Consider the following 13,236-nt stretch of genomic DNA (forward strand, 5'->3'; position numbering starts at 1 on the left):
TGCTCCTTCGACATCGACAGGCTCTGTGCTGCGCCCGCATACGCGCAGCCGCAGTGGCATTTTTCGCCCCAAGGAGCGCACCGACGCGTCTTGTTGCTTGGCATGCTTGCGTGTATGATTGCTGCCATTGCGGATCCGTCCTCCGAGCCCCGCACATACCAGGCTGCTATGAGTATTCCTCATTGGCGAGAGGCTATGGAACAGGAGTATCATGCTCTTCTTCGTAATGAGACGTGGACTCTTGTTCCTCCACCACCACGAGTTAATGTCATTGACTCTAAATGGGTCTTCAAGGTGAAGAAGCACTCTGATGGGACTATTGAGCGCTACAAAGCGCGGCTTGTTGCTCGTGGTTTTCGACAGCGTTATGGTCTTGACTATGAAGACACCTTCAGTCGAGTGGTCAAGCCTACCACCATCAGGCTTCTTCTCCTATTGCGGTCACTCGAGGTTGGTCCCTTTGGCAGCTTGATGTGCAGAATGCCTTTCTTCATGGCTTGTTGGAGGAGGAGGTCTATATGCGACAGCCACCTGGATTTTCTGATCCTGATCGTCCTGATCATCTATGTCGTCTTACTAAAGCACTATATGGGTTGAAGCAAGCTCCTCGGGCCTGGCATGCCCGCCTTGCGACTGCTCTTCGTGCTCATAGTTTTACACCGTCAGCCGCTGACTCCTCATTATTTCTTCTACAGAAGACTCCAGTCACTATGTACTTGTTGGTCTATGTGGATGATATTATCTTGGTCAGCTCCTCTCAGTTTGCTGCTAATGCTCTTATTCGTTCCCTTGGTGCTGATTTTGCTGTCAAGGATCTTGGGCAACTTCACTATTTTCTTGGAGTGGAGGTTGCTTCTCGCGGTTCTGGACTTGTTATGACACAAAAGAAGTACTCTTTGGACTTGCTGCAGCGGGCTGGGATGCTTAAGTGTAAGACGACTACTACACCCATGTCTTCCACTGACAAGATTATTGCTGTTGATGGTGAGCTTCTGTCTTCTGAGGATGCGACAGTCTACAGGAGTATTGTTGGTGGTCTACAGTACTTGACGATCACACGCCCAGATATATCTTATGCTGTCAACAGAGTTTGTCAGTATTTACAGGCGCCTCGCGACACTCATTGGTCTGCTGTCAAGCGCATATTGCGCTATGTTTGACTTACTGTGTCTTATGGGCTATGTATACGACCGAATCCCTATGGGGTGCTCTCGGCGTATTCTGATGCGGACTGGGCTGGCAGTCCGGATGACAGGCGATCTACGGGGGGCTATGCTGTGTTCTTTGGCTCTACTTTGATCGCCTGGAGTGCTCGGAAACAAGCTACTGTGTCACGTAGCAGATGCGAAGCTGAGTATAAGGCTGTGGCCGATGCTACTGCTGAGATCATTTGGGTACAGTCCTTGCTTCAGGAATTGGGTATATCCCAACCGCAGCCTCCTATCCTTTGGTGTGATAACATCGGTGCTACATACCTCTCTGTAAATCCGGTATTTCATGCCCGAACGAAACACATCGAAGTTGACTATCACTTTGTACGGGAACGTGTGTCACAGAAGCGATTACGGATCAGGTTCATCTCTTCTAAGGATCAACTTGCAGGCATCTTCACCAAGCCGTTGCCTCTACCACAGTTCGAGGCTTGCAGGCGCAATCTTACCCTTCTCGATTCTTTAGGAAGTGGCTAAGATTGAGGGAGGGTGTTAGACTATGTATAGCTTCTGTATACATGTACGTATTGTACCATTGTAACACACCCATTATATATATATGTGATAGGCCACCCCTAGAGGGTTGAGCCGGTTCCCCCAATTCTATTGTCTCACAGAGAGGTACCACGCCTAACCGAACTGCCAAAGAGTTTGAAGGTACCAGAATGGGTTAGATATGGCTACTAAATTGAAAATGATTCGTTTCAAGCTAAAATTTCGCAACAAATGTAGCTAGATTTGTTAAAATTGGCGCCCACCACTACGGGAACCTGTCAAGGTGCCGACGGCCAGATCCAGTGCCGACGGCAAAATATCGGGGCCGTCGGCACAGGACTCGTTCCGGCCAGGCCAGCAGGTCAGCCGTCTGCACAGGTAAACCGTCGGCACATGAAGATCTCTGCCGACGGCAACCGTCGGCACAGTTTCGGCCGTCGGCACAGCCTCTCCGCCGTGACGGCGAGCTAACAGTGTCAGGTTTGCCGTCGGCACATATTTCAGCCATGTGCCATCGGCACATCTATTTTCCATTTCAGCAGGCCAGCCGTCGACACAGGTAAACCGTCGGCACATCTATCTTCAAAAAATCATAATTAAATCATTATAATTCAGAAAAATACAAATAATATATCAAAATTTTCAGAAAAATAAGTTTTATCTTGGAAAAATATCAAACTTGGAATATTTAAAATATATCAAAGAACCTTCTCAAAAATGAGCTATCATATCTGATGTTTTATGGCTTTCACACAGAACAACCAATGTTATGGATAGAATCGTGGCATAGTTTGTGATAATGTGCCCATATTGTGCACACATGTGCATCTTGAGATGTCTTATGATGTTTCAGGAGGAAGTTTTCCATTTCATCGCACGAAAAAACCATTTTCCATTTTTGAGATGTCGAAAACGGGATGTTTTGTGAAGCAACCACCAAATTAAAGTTTCACATTGGTACCAACACATTTTTCAAAAATACTATATCAAATAAGATGGATAATTTATTAACCGGTGTATCTAGAACCTTTCCGTCCACCCCTCATTAGAAAGACAAATTCCTGCCGTATCGGTAGGAGGCTGACCAGATTTAAACTACAGGTACATGATATAATGCTCAAGATTTTTTGTAAAAATCATTTTTAGATTCACAATATGCTATTTCATCAGAGATCCAGTGCAAGTTTGACGAGCCTTAGCCCCGGGCAAAGGAACTTCATGCCCGCCGTTTTGAATATAGTTTGAAACGGGCATAAAAAATTCGAAAACGATCCAAACAATGTGGAACCTTTGCGTGGTGTCATATTATGTGTCATAGTTGCAAGGAAAAATATTAAAGTTGGAAAATTGCGAACATAAAAAAAATCCTTCACAAAATGAGCTATCATGTTAGAGGTTTAATCACATTTAGGTCAAACGACCAATGTTATGGATAGAATCGCGGCATAGTTTATGATAATGTTCCCATATTGTGCACACATGTGCATATTGGGATGTCTTACTATATTGCAGGAGGAAGTTTTCCATTTCATCCCACGAAAAAACCATTTTCCATTTTTGAGGTGCTGAAAACGGGGTGTTTTGTGAAGCAACCACCAAATTAAAGTTTCACATTGGTACCAACATATTTTTCAAAAATACTAGACCAACTAAGATTGCAAATTTCTCAACCGGTGTATCTGGAACCTTTCCGTCCACCCCTCAGGAAAAAGACAAATTCCTGCCGAATCAGCAGGAGGCCGACCAGATTTGAACTACAGGTACATGATATATTGCTCAAGATTTTTTTTTAAAATATTTTTAGATTCACAACATGCTATTTCATCAGAGATCCAGTGCAAGTTTAGCGAGCCTCAGCCCCGGGCAAAGGATCTTCATGCCCGCCGTTCTAATGCTCATGAATTTTTGGTACATGATCTAATGCTCATGAATTTTTGGAAAAATTATTTTTAGATTCAAAATATGATATAGATGTCATATTTGGATTCCTCTCATTTTTCTAATCGATTTAGACATATTATTTGTCAAATTTTGATTTACAGATTTAAAGATATTAATTATTCCATATTAAATAAAAAGGAAAAAAATAAATCATTTTATTGTCCATTTGAATTCAAGATTAATATACTTATTCTTGTAGTTTATGTAGGTAATTGTTTGAAATTCAAAAAATAATGATGTGCAACATCAAGTAATAAGGGTTAATAGTATTGATATGGTATTATTGTCAACTCTAACTACACCTCATCTGCTGACTGTGAAGATAACTTCTTTTGTTTTGTTTCCGTTAGCAATAGCATGCAAAAGATGAACAAGGAAGATAATGAAGACGAAATGTGTGCACATATAACAAATACTCCATAAGAATTCGTAACCGTAAGCATATGATTAAGTATGAAGTCAAGGTATTGAAATTGTAAAGATGAAGTGCCATACATGTAGGCATAGTACACACAAATGGCAAAAACCCAAGGATTATGTTAATGTCTTTTTTTTTTTGGATAAGGTGCAAAATTTCTTCTGGACACGAACCTAATCACACTATCCTGCAACCCACCAAATTTAGTCAGTTCATGATTCGCAATATTCTAGGAGCGGGGTACTTTTGAAATTGATAGTATCCGGCTGGATGAAGAGAAGGTAATGGCTTTAACAACTCTTTGGGCAATCTCTTAATTTGGCAGTTCATTTGGGCAATCTCCTTACGGAATGTCTATTTCTTTAATTTGTTGAACGTCTTTAATTTGGCACCCTTGATAGTTTTGAACAACCATCATGCATACGGAGTAAGCATGTGGGATTTTAATGTGTAGGTTCTTTTCAGAGTACAAGACATATACACAACAAGTTAATGTACAAGTTCTACACTTCAGTAATTTCACGTGTGCAAAACCTTTATTTGTGACAGTACAATTTAGTGCACCAATTCGTGGAATCTCTTGCATGCTCAATCTTTTATTGAGACGCCGCCTTCCTGCTTTTTTGAAGCGACGCCTTTCTTACTTAACAGAAGCCAAAAATGTCTCACTTGTGGAAGTTCTTCGTTACGATGTTTATCAAAGATGAGACGAGTGAACATGGGAACGACATGTGGGCTGATCGACCCTCATCCGAAATGGTGAATTTGTCCGGAAACCCCTTGTCGGCCCCAACGCTGGGAGGGGCGAAGGGGTGTAAGGAAAAAAAACCGAGGCATTTCTATCATCTAGAGCGTGGTTTTGTGCGTGGACTCCCAATGAACGGATGTGTGTGTGTGTGGAGGGGGGGGGGGGGGGGGGGGGGGGAAGGGGGTGTCGATAAATTTAATCTTACATGTACCCTTTGTTATTATTTTCAAAATTTTATGAAAACCTAGAAATGCCATGTAAAAACTTTACTAGTAATACTTTGTATTATTACGAAGGTACACGAAAATGCAACGGTGGCAGAGTGGGAGGATCGATCAGCTACCCTGTGGTCCTCGATGTTGTAGCCCATTAATTTCTGTGACTATGGTAGGAATTAAATCAGCCCATTAACTTCGCATGCTTTAAAGACACTCTTCAGATTTAATGCTCCAAACTGGTTTGGTTTGGTAGACTCCTTGTTTTAATTTTGGGAAGTCATAATGATTCAACAACACTCTCATGGCCAGGTGGGGAGTGCTGACGCTGTAGACGCGAGCAAGCTGAAAAGTTAGGCAGCCTATGTTTTCATGTACTCCCTCCGGTTCATATTAATTGACTCCAATATGAATGTATCTAGACACATTTTAGTTCTAGATACATCCATATTGAAGTCAATTAATATGAATCGGAGGGAGTAGAAAATTATGTGAAATATCATGGATATTTATTTTTGAAAGTTTTATTGATCTCACCCTCATGGGTGTATATAAACTTATACTAAAGTAAATGGAGGGGAGATATTTCCCTCCGTACAGAACTTCTAAGTTAGTTAAATATTAAAAGATCGACCTAGGGCAAAATCAGAAGAGGAGTACATACTATCAAATTGAAATATTATAAAAATATATATTAGAAAGATTTGGTGATACTAATTTACTGTCATAAATGTCACATTTCCCTACATAGTTGGTCCAAACTTTGAATATGTTGTACTACGTATAACATAGGACAAAGCTATTCTCAAAAAAAAAAACATAGGACAAAGCTAGAAGAACACTTATTTACGGATGGAGGGGGTACAAGACAATCAATTAATTCATTGTTTAAATCAACCCTACTTTTACCTCCTCACATGCATAATCCCTTTAAGTTTTTACCATCCTATTTTAAATTTATTTACTACATATAAGTTAACATTCTGTAATTTTTGAGATTTAGAAAACGTACAATACCATAAAATAGTTGTCAAATTTGCACTTAAACCCATTTGAATATCCCCATCGCAGAATTCTCTATTTGAAAATAAAAATCACTTTTAGAGTTGGACAGAAGAATAAAAATATTAGTGAAATATGCGAGAATGTGTAGTGTCGAGCTTTATATTACTCCCTTGTTTAAAAATATAAGGCATAAAACGTAATTAAGAGTGAACATCTTCTTAGTTCGAGCAAGTTAGAGACAAAAATATGATCATGTACACTACCAAATCAATGCTGATACGTATGTCATGAAATATATTTTCAGAGAGTATTTGTAGTCTAGATCTCGTTTATTCTATATGATTTATCAAATTTAATAGAGCGAGTTCCACATTTTATCCTCGTAGTTGTGCATTTATGACACGTACTACCCTGTTTAGTGGTACTTTGAACTAAATATCTCATTTAGTAGACATTAAACAAGTTTTTTTTGCTCCAGTTTGGCATTTTGCTCGTTTTGGTTAGGTAGGACCGTCATGCTACGTATTGATGATCCTATCCAAACTTCTCATCTCCATTTATTCCATTCCTTGTCATTATTCTGGTAATTTCGGACCCCATTCATCACTTCACTCCTTTCTCAAAGGATACACATAAAAAAAAGAGTGTCCAAATATTCTAATTAAACGGGGTATTTTAGATGAATTTTTATTAAATGGGGTAATATTTGTCACAAATGCACAACTAAGAACAAATGTGGGAATCCGCTCAATCTAATAAGGATTTGAATTTTCATGAAATATATTTATCTTGTATTTTGAAAGGGTATAGTACTAAATAGAACCACGGTCCCATGCTAGTCCGAGCAAATAGTCGGTACTATGGAGTTAGGCTAGCAAAATAAACTCTTATGGTGTATAGTAGTAGTACTCAAACAAAAGTTCAAGCGAGCGAAATAAGGGCTCGTTTGATTCATATGATAGGAAAAACATAGGAATAGAAAAATCAAAGGATTGGAATGTCATGCTCATTTGAATCCTATGAAAAATGAAGTATGTTTGATTGTAGCAAAAGAATTTTTCTATGAGGTCTGACCTAATGCTTTTTCCTATAGGAATTCCATTGCAAGATTTCTATAGGATTATTTCCTACAGAATGTGTTTCAATTAATCAAACAACTTATATAATTTTTTTTCCATAGAATCCAAATCCTACACATTTTCTTTACAAATCCTATGAATCAAAGGAGACCTAAACTTTTTGGTTGGGTTAATTTCGATGTCCTGCGGCGACATTGCACCATTTCTACTTGGCTCCGTACGTGCCAGGAGATGCAAGCATTTACTCCGCACGATCAATAACGAGGCTTAATGGCGCGCGCGGCGCGGCACACTAATGATTTGGATCCCCTGCGCCTGCGGCGTCCCATCTGCACTGGTAAACACCGGTTAACCGTCCATCCGTGCTGCGCCTGCGCACCATGAAGGATGCCGGCTCGAGCTGGGCGAAACCATGGGATCCATTGAAGTCGCATTGATGGATGCTCCGATCGGAAGTGTTCACCGGCCTCCGTCCACGGCGGCAGGGGATACGCGACTTAAAATCTCCAGGCCGCACGCCGCCGTACTAGGTGAAATTAAGAAGCCAGGCGCCGAGCGCGGCCGGCAGCCGGCCGGCCGGCCGGGGTCATTTACCGCGAGCGCGTACTCGCCGGCCGTCATCATCGCCTCCACCACGGGTACCTCGTGATGGCGAGCAGAGGCCGGCCGCCCGTGCATCTGTGCAGTAGTATCTACTCCGCTGGTAACAACAGTACCGGGATGACCATTCACTGCTCCGCCTGCGTACGGTACGGCGGCGCGGAGTAATGGAGCGGCAGTAGCACCTGACTGGCGAGCGCTGTTGCGAGCTTGTAATGGTGAATAGTGGCGGGAGACCACCACCGAGGTCCCAGGCGAGGACCGCTCACGTTGCCCGCCCGGTGCTGGTGGGATTGACAAGCAGGTTCGGCGGTGACTAGGTGGGGCTCCGACGCAATGCTTGCAGGCCCATTTGGTACGAAAGTGCCCTTTGGGAGGCCGGACTGGATCGGGGTAAGAGTAGCCCACGAGGTCGTGCGGAATCAGGCTTTTATGGCGATGCGTCGGCGGTACCAGCTAGGAAGGCCCAAGGCTTCAGAGGAGCATAGACTTGCAAACGTAGGCCGTCTATAATGGGTTACGAAGTTCCAGACCTTCATAGACAAGGCTCTGGCGCTCATTCTACTGGCAACATTTTCTTTTGAAGTGACCGGCCAGTTTCTATTGCGATTCCTATATGACGACCAGATCGGCACCGGGAAGTGTTATAGGCCGACCTGGTCGGCTCGTGCGGGGTGCCACACACCCCTAGCGACCAGGTCAGGTAGGCTGGGCCGCGGCCCATTAGCTCAGGTACGATTCTTTTCTCTTTTCTCCTTTTTCTTCTCTTTTTCTGTTTCTTTTCTGTTACTAATATTTTTATTTTTCAAAATCTAACATTTTTTATGAAACTATTTTTCCAGATTTTTTTTCAAAATGTGAACATTTTTAAATTCAACAGTTTTAAATTTTGAACATTTTCTGATTTTTTTTCAAAATTTGAACAATTTTTTTTATGTTTGAACAGTTTTAAATTTGAACATTTTTGGGATTGAACATTTTTAAAATTTGAATATTTTTAAAATTTTACAATTTATGAGATTGAACATTTTTTAATTGTGAACATTTTTTGGGATTGAACATTCTTTAATCTATTTTTAAAAAATATGAACATTTTTTAATATGAATACTTTTCAAAATCTCAACAATTTTTTTAAATCTTAATATTTTTGAATATGAAAATAAAAAGAAACAAAAGAGAAAAAAGAAACAAAAAAGAAAAAGGAAAAGAAAACAAAAAGGAAAAGAAAAGAAAAAACAAAACAAAATATAAATAGAAAATGAAGTACATCGCGATCTGGGCCGACACGCCCATACCACGCGGGGGGGGGGGGTTGGGGCGGGGTCTGCGGCGCGCGGTAACGGTCGAGTTGGTCGGTGTATAGGAATTCCAGTTGTCACCTGCACCGCGCCGCACACCCTGCACGCGGTGTGGGCTGGCCCGGTGAGGCCTTTTTTTCCTGTTTCTTTTTTCTTCTTTTCTTTTATGTTTCCTTTTTTTGCTTTTCCATTTTCTTTTCTTTTATGTGTTTCTTTTTTCTGTTTTCTCGTTTTATTTTTTGTTAAATTTTTTTTTTGAAATTTTGCAAATTAAAAATGTTCAAATTTGAAAAAATGTCTAAATTAGAAAATGTTCATATTCGAAAGTTGAATGAATTTCGAAATTTATAAATTTGAACAATTTTTGAATTTTGAACGAATCTCGAGTTTTGATATTTTTTTGAAATTTGAATGATTTCCGGTTTTACGAATTTTTTTGAATTTTGAATGACTTTCGAATTTTGAAACAATTTAAAATCGAACATTTTTTTAATCTATAAACAGGAAATTTTGAAAAAAATTGAAAATAGGGGAAAAACTGAAAAACGTTAGTTTTTAGAAATAAATCTGTAAAAAGGGAAAAGAATAAAAAAGAAAAAAAAAATTTACCTGCTGGGTCAGGGCCCAGTAATAGCCGCCAGGTCGGAGGGGTGTGTGGCATCCGATACCTGCCGACCCGGTCGGCATATAGCACCTCCCACTTTCTATGGTCAATTACTATTTGCCCACCAAGTCGGCGCACACCAAGTACCAGACACCCCGTGCAGGTGATGGGCTTGCCCATTTCGAGCTTTTTTTGTTCGTTTTGTGTCTCTTTTTTTTTTTTGTACACCCACACATGGGTGTGGGTGTATTATGTACCACTCATTTTTTCTTGAGATTCGTGCTTCATGTTGTCAGGTGGACATTTTGTTTGCCTCCCGCAATTTATCTGTCACCTCATTCTCTCCTTTTCTTCCGGCTTTTCTCCGTACACCTCACTGCACAAGCTTAGGTGTTGTCCCATGCCCAGACCTAGCAGTAGGTAGGGATGCTGCAGAGCAGCCGAGGCTGCATTTCCCCCTCTCTCCTCAAATTCCTGATGCTATCGTAGCGGACAAGATTCGAGCATTTTACCCGCCGCCACCGTGCTCTTTGTATCTAGCCACCGCCGTCTAGGTTGGGCTCAAGGTCCTGACGGGGACGCTAGCGCCTGAGGTCCACAACCTCACCGAACTCAGGCGCCTGGAGGTCTTCTCCAACAGGCTCACCGGCGAGCTGCCCTCGCTCGCTGGTCTCGCCTCGCTTGACGATGCCCGACGACCTCGCCTACTGCTCGTCCCTCCACAACATCTCGGCCAACAACGTCAACCTCACCTGCGCGCTCCCGGAGTTCAACGGTAAAAGAAGTGCAACCACATCTCGTTGGCACCTAAACAGAGGGTCATAGGTCCGGGCGATGGCGTTGACGACGAGCCTCCGCGTGCTCAGCGGTAGCATGCCGCAGCATGGAGAGCAGCCCGGTGACGGACTGGATGGCCTCTGCCACCGCCGCCGCCTCATGCTTCGCGTACAGCATGCGCCGTGCGGCTCAGCGACTGCCACTCCTCCAGCACCGGTCGTGGTCACCACAGTCACCCAGCGCTCGCTCATCTGTGTCACGAACGTGCCGCCGTAGCCGATGTCGAGCACGACGGGCACCGTGCCCTTTGGCTTCGCGGCGAGCGCCTCCTCGGGTGGTAGGCCTCGACGGCTGTTGGCACGCAAAACTGCCGCGCAACACCAGGATAGTTGTCGTGTTTTCGTGACACGACGGACGATTGCTTTTCGAGCAAAGCAACAAAGACCCCTCGCTTTCGTGGAGGAGAACCGACCGTTTTTCGAGACAAAACGGCAAAGATCAACCAAGCTCTAGGGCTGCTAGGGCATGGCAGATGAAAAACGATAAAAAAGAATAAACGGAAAAAGTAGATGAATTGTATTGATAGATTCGATTGCCGGGGTCTCTCAATCGGCCATACCCGTATATTTATATACGGAGCCTGGTCTTTGGCAAACAAGGAAGGTTTCTCACGTCACGGTTTCCTTTACATGCAAGGCAGATAAAATACTATTCCCAATCCTCAGGTAAACCGGCCAGCATCTTATGAGATATTATAACTTACCTAATTCTAGTAGGATTCGGTCATTGTTTGAGCCACCAAACCGATCACAGCAAATCTGGTAAGTTTATATATATACCTTCCTTACGTGACTTAACAGCCCGCAATTCACACGTCTCAGTCTAGCATCCGAAGCCCAATACGACTTGCCCTTGACAGTAGGTTTAGCTAAATGTCCTTACACCTGTGTTTCAGCTAAACATATTCCAGAATTCGTTGAGGGTTTGTCTTGCTAGCTGATAGTCTATGCAATCCTTCATTATTCATGCGGAATAATTATCTTGGCACCCTTGATCTGTCGTTGTGGCTTTTGTATCAGACTTTGACCAAACCTGCATCTTGAACTAAACAACAAAGTCTAAATTTATATGTTAATCAATAATTTGACCATGCTATTTTAATTAATTTGGCTGATCATACAAGCCAGCTAGCCAAATTACGCCATCAACACATGCCCCCTGTTTTTGGTACGATTGAATTGACCAAAAACACATCTTCAATACTTTACAATGATGTCAATAACTTCATCGGCCATAAGATTTGCTTAGGGCGATGTCTAAAGTACACATCAGCCTAGCACGATATTGCAAGTAACATATCGGCCAATTTTGCTGAGGATGATACTTCTAATAATATATCAGCCACAATGTCTTCAACCCTCTCGCTGCATGCTAGAATAATATGTTTTTAAGTATTTTTCATCGAGAGCTTCGAGAACTTCTCTACGTGGAAAGATTGTGAAAAGTATGACTTTTCAGAAACAATCTCTACAACTCTGTAAGGATCTTCCCAACTCGGCGATCATTTGCCGAATATTCCATCTTTAGTTCTAGTAGCTCACGCTCCTTTTAGTACTGATTAAAATTTCCTAATTAACATTGTCGGCAAAGACAACCTGCTATTTTTTTAAAAAACCATTGCATCTCGTGAGCCGACATATGTGTTCTGAATATTACTTTCTTAAAGCTGATTGCCAAATTTTCTGAATTCTAATTTGACTTGGGTCCTTTAAATAATTAACTAAAGGAACCCTCCGGCCACCTGGTTCTAAACTATTTTGATAATTCGGCTGTTTGTGGCATTTGTACCGAATTTTCTTTGCATTGTACTGCTATTTGCTAAACTGAACCAGATAAGTTGCATGCTGTAATTAAGGGACTTCTCCAATAACCTGATTCTGAACTACTAGCTGATTCGGTTATTTCTGACACATACGCCGAATCCTCTTTGCAACGTGCTGCTAAGTACTGAACCGAACAAGGCCCGGCTGCACCCTGTACCAAACCAACGTGCAGCAGTCTAGACTTATTTCTTAGAAAAGCTTGCATCGGTCTTTGCAAAATGAAAGTATCCCTTTTGTAATATGATAACCAGATGCACTTTCCGCTAAACAAGTAGCTCTAGAACTTTCCTCTCTAAGTATACGACGGACAGTGATTGTATCTAGAGACTTAATTATGGCTAAACATCGATCTAAATAACTATTTAGTAATCTGCCAAAATAGTGAAATTCGCCTTTTATGTGTTGTGCTACCAGAAGCGAATCTTCATTACATCCATGTCTACTGAATTTTGTAAATCAAAGAGTAAAACCTCATATTCAGTTTGGTTATCACATACTAGATATTTCACACAGACCGATGTCTCGTAAACAACATTGTTAGATGAAATTAAAACATTACCAACGCCTTGTCCACCTCTACAAACCGATCCATCAATATAAAATATCTTCAGGCAAACACCAACATAATTAATATATCCCTCATCCTTAATCAACAACAAAATCGGCGCTAACTTGAACTATCATAGTACGCAACGATTCATATGCTAAATCATATTTTATTAGTGCATAAGCTCACTTTATTATCATAACACTAGGAATCGGTTGTTGTAATATAAATAATTAAACACGTCGGCTAGTAAGTTTTCACTCATGAACTAGAAAGTAGATAATGCCGAAAATTGGTACATATGTAATATAAAGACTCGCGTAACTTTTCAATAAACACATACCAGTTTTCGGCTTCGAGTAAGGGATGGCTTAGATTTGCAATGATGTACTCCTTCCAAACATCCTCTTTGTA

Source organism: Lolium rigidum, chromosome 3 (genome assembly GCF_022539505.1).
Source record: "Lolium rigidum isolate FL_2022 chromosome 3, APGP_CSIRO_Lrig_0.1, whole genome shotgun sequence".
Lineage (NCBI taxonomy): Eukaryota > Viridiplantae > Streptophyta > Magnoliopsida > Poales > Poaceae > Lolium > Lolium rigidum.